At 35.4% G+C, this 22,681-nt stretch overlaps 2 pseudogenes; one reads left to right on the forward strand and one right to left on the reverse strand.

The window, feature by feature from the left end:
- Positions 1-1,935: 1,935 nt before the first annotated feature.
- Positions 1,936-4,364, reverse strand: LOC147908493 (uncharacterized; annotated as a pseudogene).
- A 13,094-nt stretch (positions 4,365-17,458) lies between these two features.
- Positions 17,459-18,395, forward strand: LOC147908494 (general transcription factor II-I repeat domain-containing protein 2B-like; annotated as a pseudogene).
- The last annotated feature ends 4,286 nt before the right edge of the window (positions 18,396-22,681 follow it).

Here is a 22,681-nt window from a genome sequence, read left to right on the forward strand (position 1 = left end):
GTGAATCAATATTTTTAAAAATCTGAATCCATTTCAATTCATTTCAATCCATTCTCGTTTGCTGGGCAGTAATCATCATAGACATAGGCGAATTATAATAAAGATACGTAAGCAAATAAAAGATGTCGATCACTGGATCATTTCTATGTTGATAATTGGTTGACATTTAGAATAGAGATCTGCACTACCTGAATGAAAATTAATTTTACAATTCTTTTCTGTTAAAACAGCTATTAATATTTATTGAAAATTTGTAATAATGATATCTAATTCTGAAAAAAAAAATATAAAAAATTATAAAAATATATATAATTAATAGATTAGATATTATAGCTCGGTTAAGACAAATCTATACAATCAATCAATGCCTATTCGAGCAAACACTGGGTGACAATGTACAAATAATTTATTCAAGTAAACATATCAAATATTTCGATCCTGATTTGGATCCTTATCATTGCTCCAAAATTATCGACAATATGCAGTTATCCAAAGATAGTAATGTAACAAGATACTTCCTGGTATAATGATCATCACAACGTTATAAAGTTCATACAATCAATCGAACATCAAGACGAAGAGTCTTCGTCTTGACTGTGATGTTTTTCATTACGAAAACAACCGGCCATTTATAGAAGGCATCCACCATTAAGAAGAAATATGAATCCATAAATGGATCCGCATAATCCATGTAAACTCTCTCAAATGATACTTTAGCGAGTTCCCATTCGTGAACCTCTACTTTCGGTGGATCATTACGGTACGTATTACAAACTGTCACAGTTATTTGCCAATTTCTCGATGGATTTATTCAATCCAGGCCAAAACAGCGTTCGAGTCAATGCTTTCATTTTGACAACATCAAAATGGCTTTTATGTAGTTCTTTAAGAAATCATTCACGTACAGAATGTGATATAACTACCTTGCCATTACAAAAAAGAATATCTTTTTGTATAGTAAATGTTGCCTGATTAATATTGAATAGTAATTTCGTCGATATTTTCTTTTTCTCCCGTAACGCGATTACAATTTTTTTTAGCTGAGCATCTTCCCGAGTAGCCTATGCTAATTTTTCCATCAAGACAGGCAAATCCTGTAATATCGCGATTTCGTGTATGTCTACTACATCATGTCCCGCCGCAGAACCCAGCGGAAAGGCAAACGTGACAAACAATCGGCGTTACTATGTTGTTTCGAATTTTTGTATTTAATGTTAAATGTATAATCCTCTAAAAAAATTGTGTAGCGCTGTATATGTAGTGCTGTGTAAGCCGGTAAGAGTCGAGAAGGTGAAAATATCTGTACAAGAGGATGATGATTGATGTATAAAATGAAATAATTGCCATATAAGTACTGATGAAATTTCTTAATTCCAAAAATGATACGCCTCCTTGTCTATCTGTGCATACTTTCGCCAGGTGCTCGACAACGACTGAGACGCGAACAGAATAACCCCTTCCGTACCGTCAGGGTAACAGTGGGACAGGACCGCATCGACACCGTAAGGGCTGGCATCCGTCGCTAGGCAGCTTCGAATCGAAATGTGCCAGTATCGTATTATCTTTAAAATTTTCCTTTGCCAACTGAAACACTTGTTTCTCGCATTCTCGAGTCCATTTAAAAACAATTCCTTTTTGCAATAACGCATGTAATGGAGAATTGTACTTAAATTCTTAATAAAACGACGTAATAATTAATCATACCTAAGAAAGATCGCAATTCTGATATGTTACTTGGTCAGGGCATTTGATCAATCGCGTCCATTTTGTCAACCGATTTATGTACCCCATTTTTGTCAATCCACAATAATGTATGGAATCCTTTATAAATTCACTTTTACTCTCGTTCTAATGTTCGCGTCGGCTAAACGCTGTAAAATTAGTCCAAGACGATGTAAGTGAGTCTCATCGTCGGGTCCCGTAACCCTAATATCATCAAGAAAAACCGATATCCCCGGAATGTCCTGTAGCAAATTCTCCATCACACGTTGTCACATTGCTGGCGCCGAAGCTACACCAAACATGAGTCTTGTACATCTAAAAAAGCCCTTGTGAATGTTTAAAGTAAGCAAATCGAGATCCGCTTCCTGTATTCCCAATTGTAAATATGCTTGTTGTAAATCAATTTTCGTGAATTTAATGCTTCCTGACATTGATGAAAATAGTTCATCAACTGTGGGTAGCGGATGCTCATCGATTAGCAAATGGGGATTAATTGTAACGTTAAAATCATCACAAATACGGATTTGATTATTTTTCTTGAACACGGGAACGATGAGAGTGACCCACCGGGATATATTAATCTTCTCCAGAACACTCTCTTGTTCCAAGGTCCGTAATTCCTGTTTTCACTAACGGTAGTAATTTGAAAGGCACTACGAGCTTTTAGAAAAATCGAATTTGTATTCTCTTTGATAGTTAAACTTCGATATCACGTATTTTTGTAGATGAGGGATTTAATTTTGCCCCATATAACTTTAAATCTGTAACTCGATAAATCTGTAGCTCGAACCTGAATATCAGTACGTGTAGTCATTAATGCGTTAACTGAGTCCGTCAATGGCAATTGTAGTTTTCGTATCCATTAGCGATCTAACGGCTCACGATCCACATTTGAAAAACACATGTATAAATTTAATTTAATCAGATTTCCCCGCCAAGCAACTTTAACCGGTAACATCACTTGGATAGGCGTTTTGCAAAAAGTAATTAATTGAAGCGATGTCGCTTGTAACTGTATTTGCGGAAAAAACTGACGTGCTGTGCCTGCACTGACGATCGAAATTGCCGCTCCACTATCAATTTCGAAACGTCGATTCTCCACGCAGAGCGTTTTATAAAATTTATCACGATGATCTGATTGCTTCACCAATCAATCTCCTCGACCTGATTCGCAGCCGCACGCTTCGCTCCCATGCACACTTTCCGCAGATGGCCTGGCGTTCCACAATTATTACATCTGATATTACGATCTAAAGTGCACTTATTTGCTAAATGGTTACCATCGCATCTGAAACAAAAAATATTAATAGACGTGTTCGTACTTGCGAAATTTGTATGAGTTTTATTGGCTTTAGATTTAACATTTCCATTTTTATCTTTAAACGTTTTAACAGTCTTTTTCTTTTTTTGTTTCTTCTCTGGTTTGTTGGTCCTACCTAACACCGATGTACTCGACCACGGTTGTGTATCTTTTTCGGAGAGTTTCAGCGTAGTCGCAATTTGAACTGCCTTCTCGAAGTCTTTCTTAAGTCTCTTGTTTCCAATAGTCTCGCCTGACCCCGACTAGTTAAACTAAAAACCAATTGGTTCCTCAATGCCGTTTTCAGATACGCCCCGAAATTGCAATGTACACTCAGTTTATGTAACGCAGTCACAAAATCTTTAATTGACTCGCCCTCTTTTTGTTTCCGTTCGTAAAATTGAAAGTTTTCGGCGATCTCCAAAAGTTCTGATGCATAGAATTCGCCCAGGTTCGTTATCAAGGTGTCGAAAGTTATCGTGTATGGATCGACAGGCACCAACTTGTTGCAAATGACGTCAAAAGCTGACCCGATGTAATGTAACAGATATAATGTCTTTTGGTCCTCAAGTATCTTAAAAATATTAACGGCCGCAAAAATCTTTGCAGCCAACGTTTCCACTCGATAGAGGACGGATCAAGAGTCAATCGCAAAAATTCCATAACGTTAACATAACCTCCGCCATTTTGTGTAATCTCGAACTCCCGACTCTAATTAACTTTTTTGTATTCGTACAATTTGTCGTACGGTCCACTTGCTATTTCTCTCACCCCTCTGATAGTTGCGATTCCATCCTCGTCGCCATTCAGGGTAATTGAAGTAAAGCAACGTAGGAATTACTGAGTTTAATATCTGATTTGTACAGAAAGCGCAATGGCACCTCCGTGCTTACAGACGAACAGACTCCTTCCTTCTCTCTCTGTTCCGCGGGAAACGGTCAGAACGGAAACACACACACAACATCGCCGCCACTCGCTCTGCGCGCGTAATATTCCCGCTCAGTCGCTTATACTCGCGGGATACTTAAATTAGAACAACATACATGTATAAATATTCATAAACATATATAATTGAATATAAAATATGTCCATATATGTCCTATATTCATATATCCTTCTTTCTTCTGTGTTACGTCCAAACCTTTGGAAATTTGGTCAAAGAGTCAATGAAGGAGAATGGAGAGGGTATGGAAGGATGGTTAGACTCAATCTCACAGGTATACGCGCGGAGGCGAACACCTGTGAGTCGTGCGTACCTTTTCGGTCCCGGAATGTGGGTCAACGTCCGAAGGGACGCTATGACACCTGTTCCGCTGGACAGTGCGAACGTCCTACTTTTGGGTCAAAGAACTTAATCCTTTTGACCCGGGACTGGACTTCGTGCGATCTTAGATATTAGAGGGAAAGGAATGCGAGTGGTGATTTAACAAATAAATGGAAGCTGGCAATCTTCATTCAATTTAAACTTACATTTATTTAAAGAAAATATTATTATTAGATTTATACAGACATACACACACACACACACACACACACACATATATATATATTAGGTGTACAAATAAGTTTCCGCTACTTTTAATCAAAAATTAAGCATTTATTGTGAAAGAACGATACATAATGTTTTATTGAAAGTATTGTCCATCACTAGCCACTACTTTTTCCCATCTTTCTGGTAGCATACGGATACCGCGTTGGAAGAACGTTTCATCTTTTCAGGCTATCCAATTATCGATCCAATTTTTGATATCTTCATATGATGTGAAGTGCTGCTCAGACAGGCCATGCGCCATCGATCGAAATAGATGGTAATCGGAAGGGGCAATGTCTGGTGAATACGGCGGGTGGGGTAGAACTTCCTAATTAAGTGTTTCCATGTAGGTTTTGACCGGCGCCGCAACATGTGGTCGAGCATTATCATGCAGGAGAATAAGTTTGTCATGCCTGGAATAGTAGTGGGTGCGTTTTTCCTTGAGTGCTCGGCTCAATCTCATCAATTATGTTCGGTAGAGAGCCCCAGTAACGGTTTCGTTCGGTTTGAGCAACTTATAATACACGACACCAAGCTGACTCCCACCAAATACACAACATGAATTTTTTTCCATGAATATTCGGCTTGGCTGTCGATGTTGAAGCATGGCCAGGTGATTCTTCTTTGGGTTATCGTAGTGGATCCATTTTTCATCACCAGTGACTATACGATGTAAAAAACCCTTTCGTTTATGCCTGACAAGCAGCATTTCACATATGGAAAATCGGCGTTCAACGTTTCTCGGCTTCAGTTCATATGGAACCCAATTCCCTTGCTTTTGAATCATTCCCAATGATTTCAAACGATGTGAAATTGCTTGTTGAGTCCTAATGTAAGTGTAAGTTCTTTTTGCTTTTGGCACGAATCTTCATTCAATAATGCTTCCAATTCCGCATCTTCGTACACTTTCGGCCTTCCGCTACATTCTTTGTCTTTGATGTCAAATTCACCGTTCTTAAATTTTTGAAACCATTCACGACACTTCTCTCACTTAAGGCAGCCTCACCATATGCTTCTACAAGCAATCGATGAGCCTCAACTGCAGATTTTTTCAAATTAAAGAAGTAAATCAAAAGTTCTCGCAAATGACGCTTATTCGGCTCAAAACTCGGCATTTTCGCACAAAAAAAAATATATGATGCTGATACAAAATCGCTAATATTTCAAGGTTGTGTTGTTGACAGATGTCCAACCTTACGATATAATGTTTTACATCAGACAATTTTAACCATAGTCGCGCCGTCTTTTGTCAAACGGCGAAAACTTATTTGTACACCTAATATATATAAAACATTAATTTTAGTTACAATCGATTTGTTTATGGTAAAATGATTGAGTTAGCTAATGTAGTTGTGTGTGTGTGTGTGTGTGTGTGTGTGTGTGTGTGTGTGTGTGTGTGGAGAGGAAAGAGTTAATGAGTATGGGAAGCGATGAAAGTGTTGCAGGAGCACATCGAGATGAGGTGCTTGTAGAGGACGGTGTAAGGTGTGGGATTTCCGGATGTATACAGTGACTAATCTGTCCCCTTCATTGGAGGGGGACGAAAACAACCGGAACATTCGAGTCGATCGGCTCGGGATTCAATTGAAACGGGAGGGGCGGGAGTTGATCCAAAGGAGGAGGAATCCTTCTTCATGAGAAGGAGGGAGAGGGAATCGTTCCTCGAGAGGAGGAGGCGAATAACCGATTTTCTGGATAACAGGGTCGATAACAGGAGGAGAAGTGAGATCCAACGGTTGTGTTGGTGAATAGGAGATCTCGACGATTGTTCGCCAGTCGATTGTGGCGGCGCGATTGTGGGTGGCCCTGGGGAATGGTTCCGCCTACTCCTCCGGACATAGGAGGTTTGTCCGTGTTTCCTGATGGTACGCACTACGAACCGAAGGATTAAAATTGACGCATGTTCATTGGAAACGCGTGAAAATATATTTAAGAACAATGCATTTTCCATGCGGGGAAACGCGAGGGTGGATTGGAAATAAATGCGACTTACTATTACCTGACCCAAGATATCGGGTAGGTTCTAGGCGAGTGGCCAAGGAGATCCATCGTCAGCGAAGAGCGTCCGAAGGGCAGTTGCCTGGTGGAGTATGGCTGGTAATTCCAGTTGCGATTTGCTCACAAGTTTGCACTCGGATGGAATCGCGAACTAGCGTGATTAACGTGGGTTCCAATAATTTTCGCATTGCCCGAGACAATGAGTTAACTTGTAACTGAGCGCGAACTTCACTAACGTGGACCGAGTGATTCAAAATTTCGTACTGACGCTTCCGCGGGACTTCTATTTATACTTTGAAAAAAGGGCGTTGTGTCCCTTTGTCTAGATGCAAAAGTTAGTTGCAATGTCATGCGAGATTTACGATTTTTATAGCGTCCTATCGTTGTTAATCGTTAGAGTAGTTTCGAGAAGAAAAGAAGTGATTTACGCTTTTTCCTTAAAGAGTCAAGATTGCTCCAGACGGATGACGAATTCTGTTATTCTCGTGGAAAATATGGCTAGGTAAACAAATGGTTAGCGTGCACAACTAGGTTTGCGTGCAGGGCTACCATTGTCAGTCGCGAGTCTGATCTTAGATAACGCTACCGTGGGAAATTATCCCATGCATTTTATGATTTTTTTTAAGCGCGATGAAATTGTCAGTCTCGGATGACAAAGCCTAGATTTTTACTATTGCGTGACTTCGGTGCATTTATAATGTCTTTTACAATTTTGTCTCCTTTCGGGTCTGCATTAAGGTTGTTATTCCTTCCGGGTTGATTGGCATTTACGAGTTTTCGCGGAGCCTATCCGGTTCCTCTTTTCAATTCTGTCAGACCGTTATTAGAAGGCTCCGCTTGAGTCTCGCAGACACCAACCATAGTCGCGACGTGGAGCCGAAGAAAAGAATCGTGGCGTCTGTAGGACGTAACATCTAAAAAAGATAAGATTTTTAAGTGTAATAGAAGTAGTATTATTATAATAATAATGTGAAAACATTAAGAATAATTGAAAGGATAATCTTGTGATGATGTATATAGACACATTCTAAATAAAGGATAACTTATCGTATTATGTTTATTATAATTGTATGTTTGTTATAACTAATTCAGATAATGATTCGGATTAAATAAATTATCTGATAATAACATACAAAGTTATACTTTTTTTATTTTATAAATATGTTTGTGTTTAAAATGCATTTTTATAAAAGTTTTATAAATACGTTTATGTTTAAAATACATTTTTATGAAAGCTTTATTGATATGATAAAGATTAAATATACATTAACCTTCATTTTATTAATGTTAATCAAATTATCCCATACCATTAGTCACCTTACTCCGGTCCCGGGGCTAGTTCAATCAGATGGAATGCATTAAAAAAATTCATTTTTTTCATATTATCATAGTTATCAATTTTATCTTATTATTAAAATATTATTAGATAGATCAAATGTAGTAACTGGTGTAAAATTCATTTTTTCGACAAATCTCTTAATTTCATCTGTAAAAATTCGAAACTGAAAAATGAATCTATTATCCCTAGTCTCCCCTATGATGACATCTACATTACTACAGAAATCAAAGTCTTAAATGATCTATCTTAATGCTTGTATGATTCTTGTGTGAATTTATATATTACGTATGTCGTCCCCGGAAGTCTTAGTCTAAAGACTTAGGACGTTCGCACGGAATGCAAGAGATCCGGGTTCGACTCCCGGTCGAGGTAATATTTTTTGCAATAAGAAATAATTATTTACAGATTTTAATTGTCATTCAACATTATTAAGATCGTTTCGAAGATGCGAAGCATAAAAAATTTGTTAAATTTCTAGTCAACTGTGATATTATTAAGCCATTTAAGGCTTTGATTTTTTTTAGTTTGTGTTATCACATATATGGTCCTATAATATATTATATTGTTTACATTACTTTATCTTTGGATGATTGCATATTGTCAATAATTTTGGAGCATTGATAAGGATACAAATCAGGATCGAAACGTTTGCGTATTTGATATGTTTATTTGAATAAATTATTTGCACATTGTCACTCAGTATTTGCTCGCAAGGCATCGATTGATTGTATAAATATATATTATATATATTTTATATTATACATATATATTATATATTTTATGAAAAATTATAAAATATATAATATTATATATATATATATAATAATTATATATTAGGTGTAGTAAAAAGAAATCCATTATTTTTCCAATATAATAGATGGCTTTAGTAATCTGTATCTCGTCTACGTGATTTGGAAAAATAATGGATTTCTTTTTACTACACCTAATATTTTATATATAAATTTATGTGTCTGAATTGTGTCTGAATCATTCTATCGTTCGTTTATGCGATAGTTAAATACATATGACGATTTGTCGGCAAACCGTTATGGCGGCATGGCGATAACTCGTATATTTGCGCCTTCTCGTTTATCAGTATCACTGGGCGACGCCGACTGACGATGACGACGCCGATCGATATTGTATCTTAACATAAGCTGTCATAAAAATTGAGAAAATTCGAGAAAAATTTACAATGATTTATATAATACGCAAAGATACGCAAAGACTATTTCAATAAAAACAATTAATTTTTTTATTATAAATATATAATTTGACTTTACAAAAAAAAAGAAATCAAAAAGAACTCACAAATGACGATGCATTATAGACATTAAATAATGATTTTTTAATTTCTTTATAGAGGATCTGCAGAGACTTGCAGAAGTAAGAATTATTAACTCTTATATATACTCACATGTAAAAAAAAAACGAAACAAAAAGATTCGCTCTTTAGAGCTATTTTTGGCTCATATTACTCGATTTATCTAAAAAATTTGACGTGATAGGCATTTTTCACTGGCGAATTTGGATTCAGCGACCTTGAATTTATTAAGAAATGCTAGCCCTACTCGTCGCAATTTTTTTTGAATTATGTCATCAGTCAAATATTGTTTTGTCGACTGGTAATTCGCTTCATCATAATATGCGACTTGTATTGATGTTAAGTTAGTTAAGGACCATTTATATAAATTTCTGAGTGTTGTAATTTATTTGTCGAGTAAGCGCTGTAAACTAGCTCTAGTCGCCAATCTTTTTATTGTTCATCCCACGTCATCACACGGATATCTATACTATGAGCGGTTGCAAAAGAATGCACTTAGCATCAATTCCAAAATCTTCTCGATGGAAATAAAATTTCAGTTTTATGGTGAGTAGCATTTTTTTGCAACCGCTCGTGTTAAAGCTCTGTGTGATGAGAGGAACAATAAAAATTGGCGACTAGAACTAATTTACAACGACCACTCGATAAACAAATTGCAACATCCAGAGATTTGTATAAAGAAATTTCAACTAACTTAACATTAATATAAATCGCTTATTATATTAAAACAAATTACAAGTTAACAAAATAATATTTGATTGATAATCGATTCAAAAAGGCTAAAGCATGTTTTCAATATACAATATATAATTTATGTTATAATTTAATAAAGCATGTTCACAATATATAATTACCTAAAGATTACCATGATTGAATTTCATTGATGAATTTCATGGTAACCTTTAATTTTAATCATATTCGGAAAAAATGTGTACTAAATTGATTAATTCATATACTGTTTATAAGAAGACAAACACTACAAAATACATGAGATGTTATATACTTTTTTAAAGAAAGGTAAAAGAGCGCTGTGGATACGTGTTCTGCAAAAAAAAATTTTATTAAATTAAAATCTATGTAAAATTACGGGTGATAGGGGTATTTTGTTAAACAAAAAGTATAAAAAGTCATAAAAAGTTAGAGCGCATTCTTTTACATATTCTTTCAACGTTTCTTCTTGCTCTGTTATAAATATTTTATTAACATCATAATTAGGAATCGGTCTTGTAATTCTTTATTGTTAATATTTATATTCTTAGCTATGTAACGGCGCAGTGTGGGATATTCTAATTTATATTGTTTGGCCGCTTTGCGAATACTTATTCCTTGTCTATGTAAAGTCATAGCTTTGAGCTATTTGGAGAATGATTACCCTTCATTCTAGATTTAGACTGCGCCATTCTAAAAAAGAAAGATAATAAATAATGTTATAAAGAATGAACTATTATTATTGTTAACAATGAACTATCATTTTGAAGATTATTGGGTAAAGGTATAGAATACCCCGTTCTCAAATTTTGATAAAAATACACTCATTCAACGCGTTTTTGGACGAAATGAACGAATCTGGCAATTGCCAGATTAACCTAATAGTCATCAACTTTAACGCTTAATATCTCGGTTCGCGGGACAGAGAGATACTTTTTTCTGCTCGATTTGTTCATTTCGTGCAAAAACGTATATGTAATGAGTGCATTTTTATCAAAATGTGAGGATATTCTATACCTAAAGAATATTGACCTTTACGTAGTCTAGAACATAGGTATATAGTCTAAAACATAGGTATGTAGTCTAGAAATGGTTCGTTGTTGACTACATAATCTCCAAAATAATGAGATAAAATAATACAACAGAAAAAAGTTGCTTACAAAATATTGAAGCTAAATGTGTATATAAAACTATTGCACAATGAAAAAAATGATGAGAGTAACAACAAAAACATAAAAAATGCATAAAACTTACGAAAAAAACTTACTTTGCAACCCAAAATTTCTTAAATGTAATCCCACACTGCCATACTTAGTGCGATCTGCCTGCCGACTGGAGAGCCGAGGGGTTCAAATGCAAGTCGCTGCATAATAACAGCTTAATCTGATAACGTCTGGTAAATTTATGAAATATCGCAATGGTTCATAGTGTACTACTATATGTTCACTGTTGAACCACTTACTGTTGAACCTACTACCTAAAAATCACTGAAAATCCGTAATTAATAATGTATTTACGGTAGTAGAAATTCTAAGCTCATTATCGCATAATTACTAAAAAAGCTCTTTGTTAATCGTAATAACGATATTTGACATAGCATTGTGCTCTCGAGATATAATTAATTATCGGGCGGTTCGTCCTAATCTATTATAAAATCGGAGAAGAATACATGTTTTTCTATCGTATTATTACAAAAAGCGTAGCATATTATGCATAATATTTCATGTACTTCGTAATTCTCTAATAAGATACTTATGGAAGGAGAACGTATAAAGAATTAATCATGAATATTAATTATAACAGACTTCCACGTTGAAAATTTAAGTGATCCTTCAATTTTGTATTTGTAACATCAAATTCTTTTATTGTTCCTAATTGTTTCTTTTTTCACGAACGTGAAAATCTGTTATAATATTCACGATTAATTCTTTATACGTTCTCCTTTCATAAGTACGAGTTCAAGTCAATAAGTTTTTAGAAAAACATAGTAAAATACATTTTTTTTTATCGATTCATTTTAATTTCTCAACATAGTCTCCTTTCAGCTCGATACACTTGATCCAACGATTCTTCAACTTTTTCAAGCCATCCGAATAATGATTTGTCCAACCCTTCAAAATAAGCATCTGTTTCGGCGATGAGCTGTTCTTTGGTGGTGCATCTCTTTCCTCAGAACCATTTCTTCAGGTTTGGAAACAGGAAATAGCCGCAGGGGGCTAAATCTGGCAAATATGCTGGATGGGGAAGCAATTCGTAGCGGAATTCGTTGAATTTCGGTCATCGATGCCGGACACGTGTAAACCCGTCCATTGATGGAAGAGCACTTTCTTCTTCATCAAATGGGGACGTTTTTTCTTTAAAATGTTGTTGAAACAGTCCAATGAGGCTGCGTAGTAATCGCCATTGATCGTTTACTTCGACGGAAGGTAATCGATATGAATTATACCGCGAGCATCCCAAAAAACTGGTCATCACCTTTCCGGCCGACTTCGCGGTCTTCGCTTTCTTCGGAGCTTCACTCGGTGAAGTCCATTGTTTTGACTGTTCCTTCGTTCTCGGGTATGAAGTAATGGATCCATGTTTCATCCACAGTAATGAATCAACGCAGAAATTCATCTGGATTACGTTAAAAAATCTCCAAACATTGTTTTGAAATCGTCATACGGTCGCGCTTATGGTTCACAGTGAGCAAACGCGGCACTCATCTTACCGATAGCTTTTTCGTACCCAATCGTTCGTGCAAAATTGAAATCACTGTACCATGTGATATGCCTATGGCCTCAACAAGCTCACGCACTTTCACTCGTCGATCAGTCAAAACAATATCGTGGACTTTATCGATGATTTCTGGCATAGCAACCTCTATTGGAGGCTCATTCGTCCCGAATGAGATGCATTACATGTGGATGTACGACCAGGTTTAAATTCATTCACCTAATTGTATACAGTCACGCTGGTGCAGATGTGCTATGAACATTATCCAACTTTGATTTCTTTCAGCTTTAAACTTTTCATATATAGATGTTTGATCACTGCACGAAACTCGTTTTTTTTCCATTTTGCAAAAAATACAAACGTTGTTCGTTTTAATCATCTACAGCCGTGTTCGGAATTAATTGCCCATTTCAGGCAGATTCCTGAGGCGACCCCCCCTACCACTTGAGACTCGGCGGCCGAGCCGCTGATCGCTCACGTGACGCTCCTGGGGCACAGCGTCACGTGCTACTCTCCCGCCAAATATTATTAAAATATTTTCTTTCTCACATAATTTTTATTTTAATAAATAATTAAAATATAAATTTTTTATTATTAACATGTTTTATTATTAACATATTATATTCTGCAATATATAATTACAAATTACAATATGATAATTATAATGTGGACAATGACTTTCCATATTATCTTGAAAGTATTATTATTGATACGTTTTTCAAATAGTTTCTTTAGGTTTATTTAATTAAAAAATAAAAAAAGTATGATTAAATATATGTGACTCGATAAAATAAAATTTTACATCATAAAATATTTTACTTTGTAAAATTTGACTTTGCCGAGTCATGTATTTGATCATTTTTTTGTTATTTTTTAGCAGAATAAACCTATTAAAATACTATGTAAATACAAATAAAAAACTAGAAGAAAGAAAAATAAGTAATTTTCTTAACAGTATGAATTTAATTTTCTGTGTCATTATGTTAAAAAAAAGAGAGAGAGAGAGAGAAGAAATTGCCATTCTATGGTAATTATATGCTTGTGTGTCGATTACGATTCAAATAATCACGAAGATGACCGTGTATGGCACTGAGTGCCTTCCGTTTCTTTTTGTCTCTCTCTCAGGCTGGGGCGCGCTCTTTGAATCGGCCATTGGCCGATGACGAGTGGTTGTTTTTCTTTTTGTTCAAGCGTGCTAGAATCCGTAGCAAAAACAAGAAACACAGATTATCTTCAAACTTTAAAGGAAAATCTCTTTTAAAACCGTGACTTTAAAAGCAGGTTGAGAGTCTGATAGCCCGATTGAGATTGTTAGCCTAACATCAAGATCTCTTGAATCTATATTAAATATAAAAGAAGATAAGTATGGTCAACTCAATTTAATCAATCGTTTCGAGCATCTATTAAGGTAAAATTCGTATATAAAGTTGCACGGCTAGCAGTCCGTTTTATAATATTTTCATAAACGGCTAGAAGTCCGTTCTATATACATTCTAATACATCCTGAATTAGAGAATCGCAGCTTATAGCCGAATTTGTTGTTTTGATTCCTTATAATTCTTTTTCTTAATATAGTCTAACTTGTTCGTCAATGACATGCTGCTCTCTTTAAATATTCCACTTTTCATTGTTTTAATTAAATTAAAAAAAAGTATTAACAATAAACATTTTCTCCGTTATTATATTTCTAAGAATCTGTCTCATTTTTTTTGTTAGTTATAATTTCTACTCATAAACTTCTAATTTAACATTGCTATCGAACACATTAATACAATTTTATTAAATATTATATATCTATAAAGATTTTAAAAGAACTAATTCACATTGGCGAGGATAGCGATGTATCGTCCAAGAAGAATATTTTTCTATTTTTGTGAATTTCGGAGAGATAGAAATATAATAAATAAATAATTTTATTATAAATACACAGTGTGACAAATATGTTCTCGGACAGGGCCTGAAAATCATAATTGAAACAACAATATGCATATTTTTTGGTTTTATTATTCAAAATATTCTCCTCTGGCTTCAATACACTTGTTACAGCGATTCAATAGTGATTCAAATGCATGTTCTAGCTCAGTTTGCGGAATTGCCTCTAGTACCTGTGTAGAAGCTGATTGGATGGTCGGAATGTCATCAAAAAAGCGTCCTTTCAATTTCAATTTCAATTTTGGGAATAATGAAAAGTCGCAGGGGGCCAAATCAGGTGAATACGGTGGATGGTTTAACACAGAGACACGATTTCGAGCCAAACATTGACGGACAATCAATGAAGTTCTTGATCGCTTCTTAATATGTGTGGAACAAACTTCGCACAAACCTTCGTTTTACCCAAATCTTCATGTAATATGGTTCGAATCGTTTCTCTACTGATATTTAAAGCCTCCTCCATCATTTTTTAGTGATGCATTGCGATCGTTTGCAACAAAATCACGTACTTTTTTGATCATTTCGGGTGTTCGAACCAAAATTGGCCGTCCTGATTTTTTGTCATCTTCAAGGGTCTCTCTGCCTTCCAAAAAACGCTTATGCCACTCAAAAACAGTTGTACGACCTAGACATTGACTGCCGTAAACTTGTTGTATCGATCGGAATATTTCTGATGCACTTTTATCAAGTTTTGCGTTAAATTTAATCACTGCTCTTTGTTCCATATTAAAATTTCTACCTCGATCAAAATCTTGTTTAACATGAACTGTCATATCTTCGTTATATGTCAACCAAAATGAATGAAACTTTGACAGATGATAGCAAAATGTTCAACCTTTAAAATGCATGTTTGAACGCACAGATGTCGCCACTGGTTGCTGAGATGTGATTCGTGTCCGGGAACATATTTGTCGCACTGTGTAGATGCAATAAAGCCACATCTTATTAAAAGATTGCACATATATTCTTACTTGTTATTCATTTTTCAGATGAAATTAGTGGCAGAATTATAATGTTATAATTGCGAAGAAGGGCAGTCTTGTAACTATATTATTACACTCGAATTTTTATTACAATAACCATTAATACCTTTAGTACTATCATACATAGCATAATTAAATATAGCATTACGCAAATAGTATTTTCTATAATCTATTGTTATAATATGAATCTTTACATTTCGCGGTTCAATTTACCCATATAGCATCGAAAATTCTCAGATAATATTTTAACTGTATCTCAGAAATATTTTAACTGAAAAGTGAAATATTTCATAAAAGTTACGAAATATGTCTGGAACATTTCTAAGATAGCTCTGGAATAGCAAAGTCATTCATATACAAAAGTTATTCACAATTTAAATTGAACAAGTCACGATAATATCAAAATTACGTTAGATTAAATCATGATTAATAAAAAAAAAGACTTTTGATAGAGATTTTGATGTCATGATAATTTTTATTCTGTTTGGATATGTTTTTCAATTTGTTGCATGTGGTACATTTTAGATTTTAGACAGAAACATTTCTGTTAAAACATTTCATATGATAGAATCCTTTATGTTGCAATATTTCATATAATATATTACAGAATCTTTTTAGAATTGTTGCACATGAGATGTTGAAACATTTCTGAAAATTTTCCGCAGCAATCGGTGCTATATGGATGTAGACGCGCCTTCTTCTGCCGTGCGTTGATGTGCAATTGTTTCTCTCCTCTGCTGTTTCTCAACGGTTTTTTAGTTTAGTAGCAAAGCATGTACGACAGTGTACGTTAAAGGTTTCGTGTGGGATTATAATGTTTTGGAGATTTTTTTTTACAAACAGAAAGTGCTTCTTGTAATAGTGTAGTGAAACGTGTGATAGTACTACATTTGATAATGTTACGTGTAAAAATATGTGATGTTACTAAGAAAAAAAATGTACTAGTATTTATTAATAGAGCAAAGTGTAATAATGCAGTGCTTGTATATTATTTATTTATTTTAGTGTAATCCTGTCATCGATTTCACTTAAAGAATGGATAAATATATGCAACTTTTTGACAAGGTATGGGAAGAAATTTTTTTTGCTTCCATTAATAATAAAATCACCTGTCTTCTGTGTGGTTATCAACCCTCTATTGTTAAAAAATATTTTTTTCATAGACATTATAATATTAAATATTCGAAGAACTATTCAAAATGTGAACCAAGAAAAATTCGATTTAATTAAAGGATAAAACTAATTTATAAAGAAGGTTGTAATTCAAGTTCTTATGTTGATAATGCTACCTTCAGTAAAAACTCTTACAACGTCGTATGCAATTTCAAATTTAATTACGAAAAATTCTAAGCCGTTTTGTGAAGGAGAATTTGTAAAGGAATGCATCATTGCAGCAGTAGAGTCGTTTGGAAATTCATTAAGTCTTGAAGAAGCTGCTAGCATTCCATTAAATGACAAAACTGTAAAGTTAAGAATCGATGACATTGCCTCCTCTTTAGAAAATAAATTAAAATCTTTATTAGCTTCTTGCTCTTTCTTTTCATTATGTCTCGATGAGAGCATCGATAATCGACGTGTGAATCAATTGAGTATTTTTGCTTGAATCATGTAAAACAATTTCTCACATGTCGAGGAGCTCTTAGATTTTGTCTCATTACATGATACGATAACGGGAATTGATATTTTTGAAGCTATTAACCAAACTCTTCAGAAATTTGGTATAAATTTTCGGAATGTTCGGCTATCATAACTGACAGCGCAAAGACAATAACAGGTTCGAAAAATAGATTTTTCGGTCATGGAGGCAACGAGGCAATTGAGGCAGCGAAGCTTAAAATTCCCTGTTATTTATTGTATCATCCATTAAGAAACGTTATGTGGAAAAGTTGTGAAATTATGTACCGCAATGCAAATGGTTACAAAAATTATTAATATGATTAAAGGCGGTCCTAAATAAATTCCTTTCTCATCGGAAGTTTCAACATTTTCTCGAGACGCATAACGCATTTTATACAGATATACCCCTATATTGTGAAGTTCGGTGGCTTAGTGCGGGAAAAGATTTAGGAAAATTCTTTGTAAGAAGAGAGATTTTCCTTTTCTTGCAAGAATATTTTCCAACAAAATGTGATGAATTTCAATTTTTCTTTAAAAATTTAGATTAACTTTGCGAGCTTACTCTAATTACTGATATGACAAACCATTTAAACATTTTAAATTCAAAGCTACAGAAGATCAAACAACTCATTAGTCATATCGATTCTTTTCGCAGAAAGTTAATATTCAAACATCAATTAGAAAAATAATGTTTTTCATTTTTTCCCTTCTTGCCAGATTCTGTTTGAAGAATCACGGTACAAATTGTGATTTTCGAAAACAACTAAATATAATCGAGTCCTTAATAAATCAATTGGATACACGTTTCGGTGATTTCGAATCGTTAAGACAAGATTTGACACTGTTTGAGAATTCTCTGTATAAATCGAGGAACAAAGCCTAGAATTTTAGGCAGAACTTTGCGATTTACAATGTGATTTTTCTTTGAAAATACTAGAAAAGGATTGAATTCTTCAAAATTTTAGTATCATGTTATCCACGTCTCAGAAAGTTTGGTCTTCGAATTTTCTCGATGTTCGGGTCCACATATTTGTGTGAATGCTTTTTCTCTAAAATGAAATTTACGAAAACGGAAAAACGTTCTTCTTTAAACGATGCATCGTTATCCTCGATAATGCGAACTACTTCTTCTACTTCTCTGTAGATATATCATCCCTAGTAGAATCGACCCAATACAAACGACCTAGAAGGTTAGATTAACATTTTCAAAAAAATTAGTTGCTTTTGTTTCCTCCTGTTTGTCATCCTTATATATTTCTATAAATATTTTATATTAGAGAATATTGTTTTCCTATCGAGCTACATTTAATCAGCTTCTTCATTATTTTTTAGTGGAATAGGTCTACTGGGGAAACCACTTAAAAAAAAATGCATCAACAATAGTACCTCTGAGATGATGTGAAAAGCTATTGTCCATATCGTAATTACAGTATTATAACAATTGGTTACTATTATATATTATTGCTTATTATATTATTGTAGAATATACTCATAATATATTAATAATAAAAAATTTAAATATTAAAATAAAAATCATGTAAGAAAGAAAATATTTTAATAATATTTGCCTGAAGATATGCTTCCAGCATACTTTTTGTATCACGACGTTCCTGGGGCACAATGTCACGTGATGATCGGCTCGGCCGCCGATTTTCGAGTGGTAGTGGGAGTCTCAGAAATCTGGCCGAAATGGACAACTAATTCCGAGCACTGGTCTACAGAAATGAAACCACGCGATGAATTTCAAAATTTCATAGTAATCAGCTGAGAGATGCTATTTGTCAAAAAGTAATGTGACACTGCGAGTGCCCTCTGACAGATTTTCTAAGAATTTATTGACTTGCCCTCGTATATTATTAGAGAATTACGATATACATGAAATATTTACTATGCACAATATGTTACGTTTTTGTAATAATACGATAGAAAAACATGTACTCTTCTCCGATTTTATAATATTGTAGATCAAGATGAATCGCCTACGATAATTAATTATATCTCGAGAGCACAATGCTATGTCAAATATCATTATTACGATTAACAACAAAGAGTTTTTTTAGTAGTTATGCGATAGTGAATTTAGAATTTCTACTACCGTAAATACATTATTAATTACGGCACATTTTCAGTGATTTTTGAAATATACATAGAAAAAGAGATTCCAACTTGCAGTGAAACATTACGTCTTTATTGATATTTTATCATATTCCGATGAAATCATATTCTCCTAACAGAAAACGATAGGTAGAGAATGATAGAGAATATTATTTTTTTCGGATACCTTTTTCTTAAAATTTTTTCCTTTCAAGATTTAGAGAAGCAACAGATTACGATAGAAATTAATTAGATTTTCCGTAGATTTCCATAGGTTTCATCATTTTCTCTCTTTCGACATTTTTATTCATTAAAATTTATTATGATTTGTCCTATGTATTTGTCCTATTTTTGCAGCCTTAGTATTATACAATTAATGTGTAATCGCGAATGTGCGCAGCGGGTTACCATAGACGCGAGTTCTTTGGTACGGTACGATGAGACGTGTGAGCGGCGTGTGTTGCCGGCGCAGCCTATGTTTGAAAAAGTGGCTATACTTCTAGCAGCCGGAATGTTTCTATCGGCGCGCTCTCATTAGTATAATTGCAAACATTAATATCTCGATTATTATTACAAATATCGCTAAACGATAAAGGACTGTTATGTTTATTTCAATCCCATCTCCTTCCTGCGATTGAAAAAATCTCGCGGGACACCCTGTATATATTATACAGAGACACCCTGTATATATTATATATTGTAATGAATATGCCATACTGGTTCCAAACAGGTAGAGTGGATTAAACTGAATAGAAAAGTCCTGTACCATTTTGCAATGCTCGCAATAATTAACGAGATATTAACGTTTAAAAATAGCCGATTACGCGCGTCCATTCAACCTACTATTGCCGAAGGTACGGCTCGCGCACGGCCGCGAGGAATGGGGATGGCCAGACGCGCCGCGCCGTTCGAGCTTAGAGGCTCGCGGCGGTGAGCGGGGCGCTTGCCCCACTCCCCGCGCGACAAGTTATCGATGGCGGAAATTCGGCGCTTTAGAAATAATATCTCGATTGCGAAAATTGAGAAATAATCAAGAACTGTTGGAAAAAACTCAGTTTAGTTTGTTCTGAAGCGCGCACATGTATTGGTATGGGAATAAGTTTCCGCCCTTTTTAAATGAAAAAGATGTGTTTATTTAAACAAATCTATATAAGTGAGTTTATTCAAAGTATGCTCCTTCGGAAGCGACAACTTTCTCTCACCTTTCCGGTAATAAACGGATTCCTCGAATGAAAAAATCTAGTTCTTTTGAAGCGATCCATTCACCAAGCCATTTTTCGATACCTTCGTAAGAATTGAATCGTTCTCCAGAAAGGGCCGACTGGATCGGAACAAATGGAAATCTGAAGGGACAATGTCCGGTGAATACGGCGGGTGGGGCAGAATTTCCCACTTTACTCCTTCCAAGTATTTCTTGACCGGTTTTGCAACGTGTGGCCTAGCGTTGTCATGTAATAGAATCAGTTTGTTGTGCCTATTGTCCCATTCCGGTCGTTTTTCTTTCAAAGCTTAGTTTAAACGTATCAGTTGTAGCCGGTAACGATTGCCAGTGATGGTTTCGGACGGTTTGAGCAGCTCATAATATATAATACCTCTTTGATCCCACTAGATGCACAACATAATTTTCGAAACATGGATATTTCGTTTTGGCGTTGATGGACCTGGTTCACCTGGCATCACCCATGCCTTCAAGCGTTTAGGGTTATCGTAGTAGATCCATTTTTCATCGCCAGTGACGATACGATGTAGAAAATCCTTCCTTTGTTGTCATTGACGAAGCATCTCGCAGATGACCAAACGTCTTTCCATGTCTCTCTCTTTCAATTTGTATAGCACCCAATTTCCTTCTTTTTGCATTCCCATTGCGTGTAGACGTTTTCCAACAGTGGATCTATCAACATTTAACTCTTTTGCCAATCTATCGAGCGATAAACACGAATCTTCTTCGAGTAATGCTTGCAATTCTTCAAATTTTTTTCGGTGCACCTTCGCGTTCTTTGTCACGCACGTCAAAACCACTGTTGAATCGCCGAAACCATTCTTTACAACTAGTTTTCGATGGAGCATGCTCACCGTAAATATCTACGAGCAAACGATGTGTTTCCGCAGCACTTTTCTTTAAAATAAAATAATGGAGTAAAACTTCCCGCAAATATTACTTTTTTGGAATAAATTTCGACATCTTCAACGCAAAAAAAGTTACTCTTTGTTACGCTTCGAACGAATGCCATCTATTGGGCTCAAAAGTTTGGACACACACCTTTCAAAAACATGTCTTGCCATTCTATCAAACACACGAGTGTGGCTATTGGATCACGTGCTACGCAATATGGCGCCGGTGGTTGCTAACCATGGCGAAGGACGTATGGCAGGAAAACGTTAGGTCGAGAATGAGCGCTACGCACTGCTTCTGATTTTATGCCATGAGGCGATTTAATACACACTTAATGCCTAACTAACTAAATATTAAATACAAATGTTGATTAGAAAGTAGAGACGTGATTGCGTGTGTAAGACGGCTCGGATACCGGCACCGTGTTGCGGAGTTACAATACTAGACTATGAAAATACACTCTAAGAATTTATCTGACGACGCTAACAATTATCACAGACATGAATAGTGATCGGTATCGGTCTCGCGGAATACACAAAGTAATTCCCGGTCTTCCGAGTTCTAACTTACTGACTATCGCAGAGACTTACACGAGGTCTGCACGCGGCACGCCATAACACCCAGGGAGCGAATGGGGAGAGTAACGGAAAGAACGACCGTATCAGCGTCGCGACGGACGCATGCAGCGCCGCCACTGACACTCGCAGCGCCGCAGCTAACATTCGCAGCGCCGCAACTAACGCTCGCAGCGCCGCGACTAACGCTCGCAACGCCACAGTACTCCCCTTCTAGTGTAAACGTTAAAGAAAGAAATACTGATTAAGATATCGCTAGAATGAGAATAACAAACATAAGAATAGATGAAACAAACAAAACTTGTACATATTGGTTTGCTTGTACATATAGGTTTATTATTGCGCGAATTACACCTTAAATCTAACAATCTTTCGCTTTGCTGCTGGACTAGGATAAGTTTTTGGTTCACTTTGCACTGGAATGTCAGTTGAAGACGAAGATGCAGTGGACGGAATAGTTTCCGAGTCTTGGATTAGTACGTACGCGGGCTTAAGTCTGTCGACCGTGACGTTGATGGATTTGCCGTCGATTTCAATGGCGAAGATTTGGTCCGAGATGCGCTCTAGTACTTTATGCGGTCCGGTATATGGTTGATCCAGAGGACGTCTGTTGCCTTCAACTTTGCAGAAAACGTGCGAGCAATTATATAATTCTTTGTGAAAAAATAACTTAGGTCTAATGTGATGAGAAGTTGGTCTAGGCCGCAACTTTTGCATAATTACGCGGAAA

This window comes from Acromyrmex echinatior, chromosome 9 (genome assembly GCF_024713525.1).
Source record: "Acromyrmex echinatior isolate Ae372 chromosome 9, ASM2471352v2, whole genome shotgun sequence".
Classification (NCBI taxonomy): Eukaryota; Metazoa; Arthropoda; class Insecta; order Hymenoptera; family Formicidae; genus Acromyrmex; species Acromyrmex echinatior.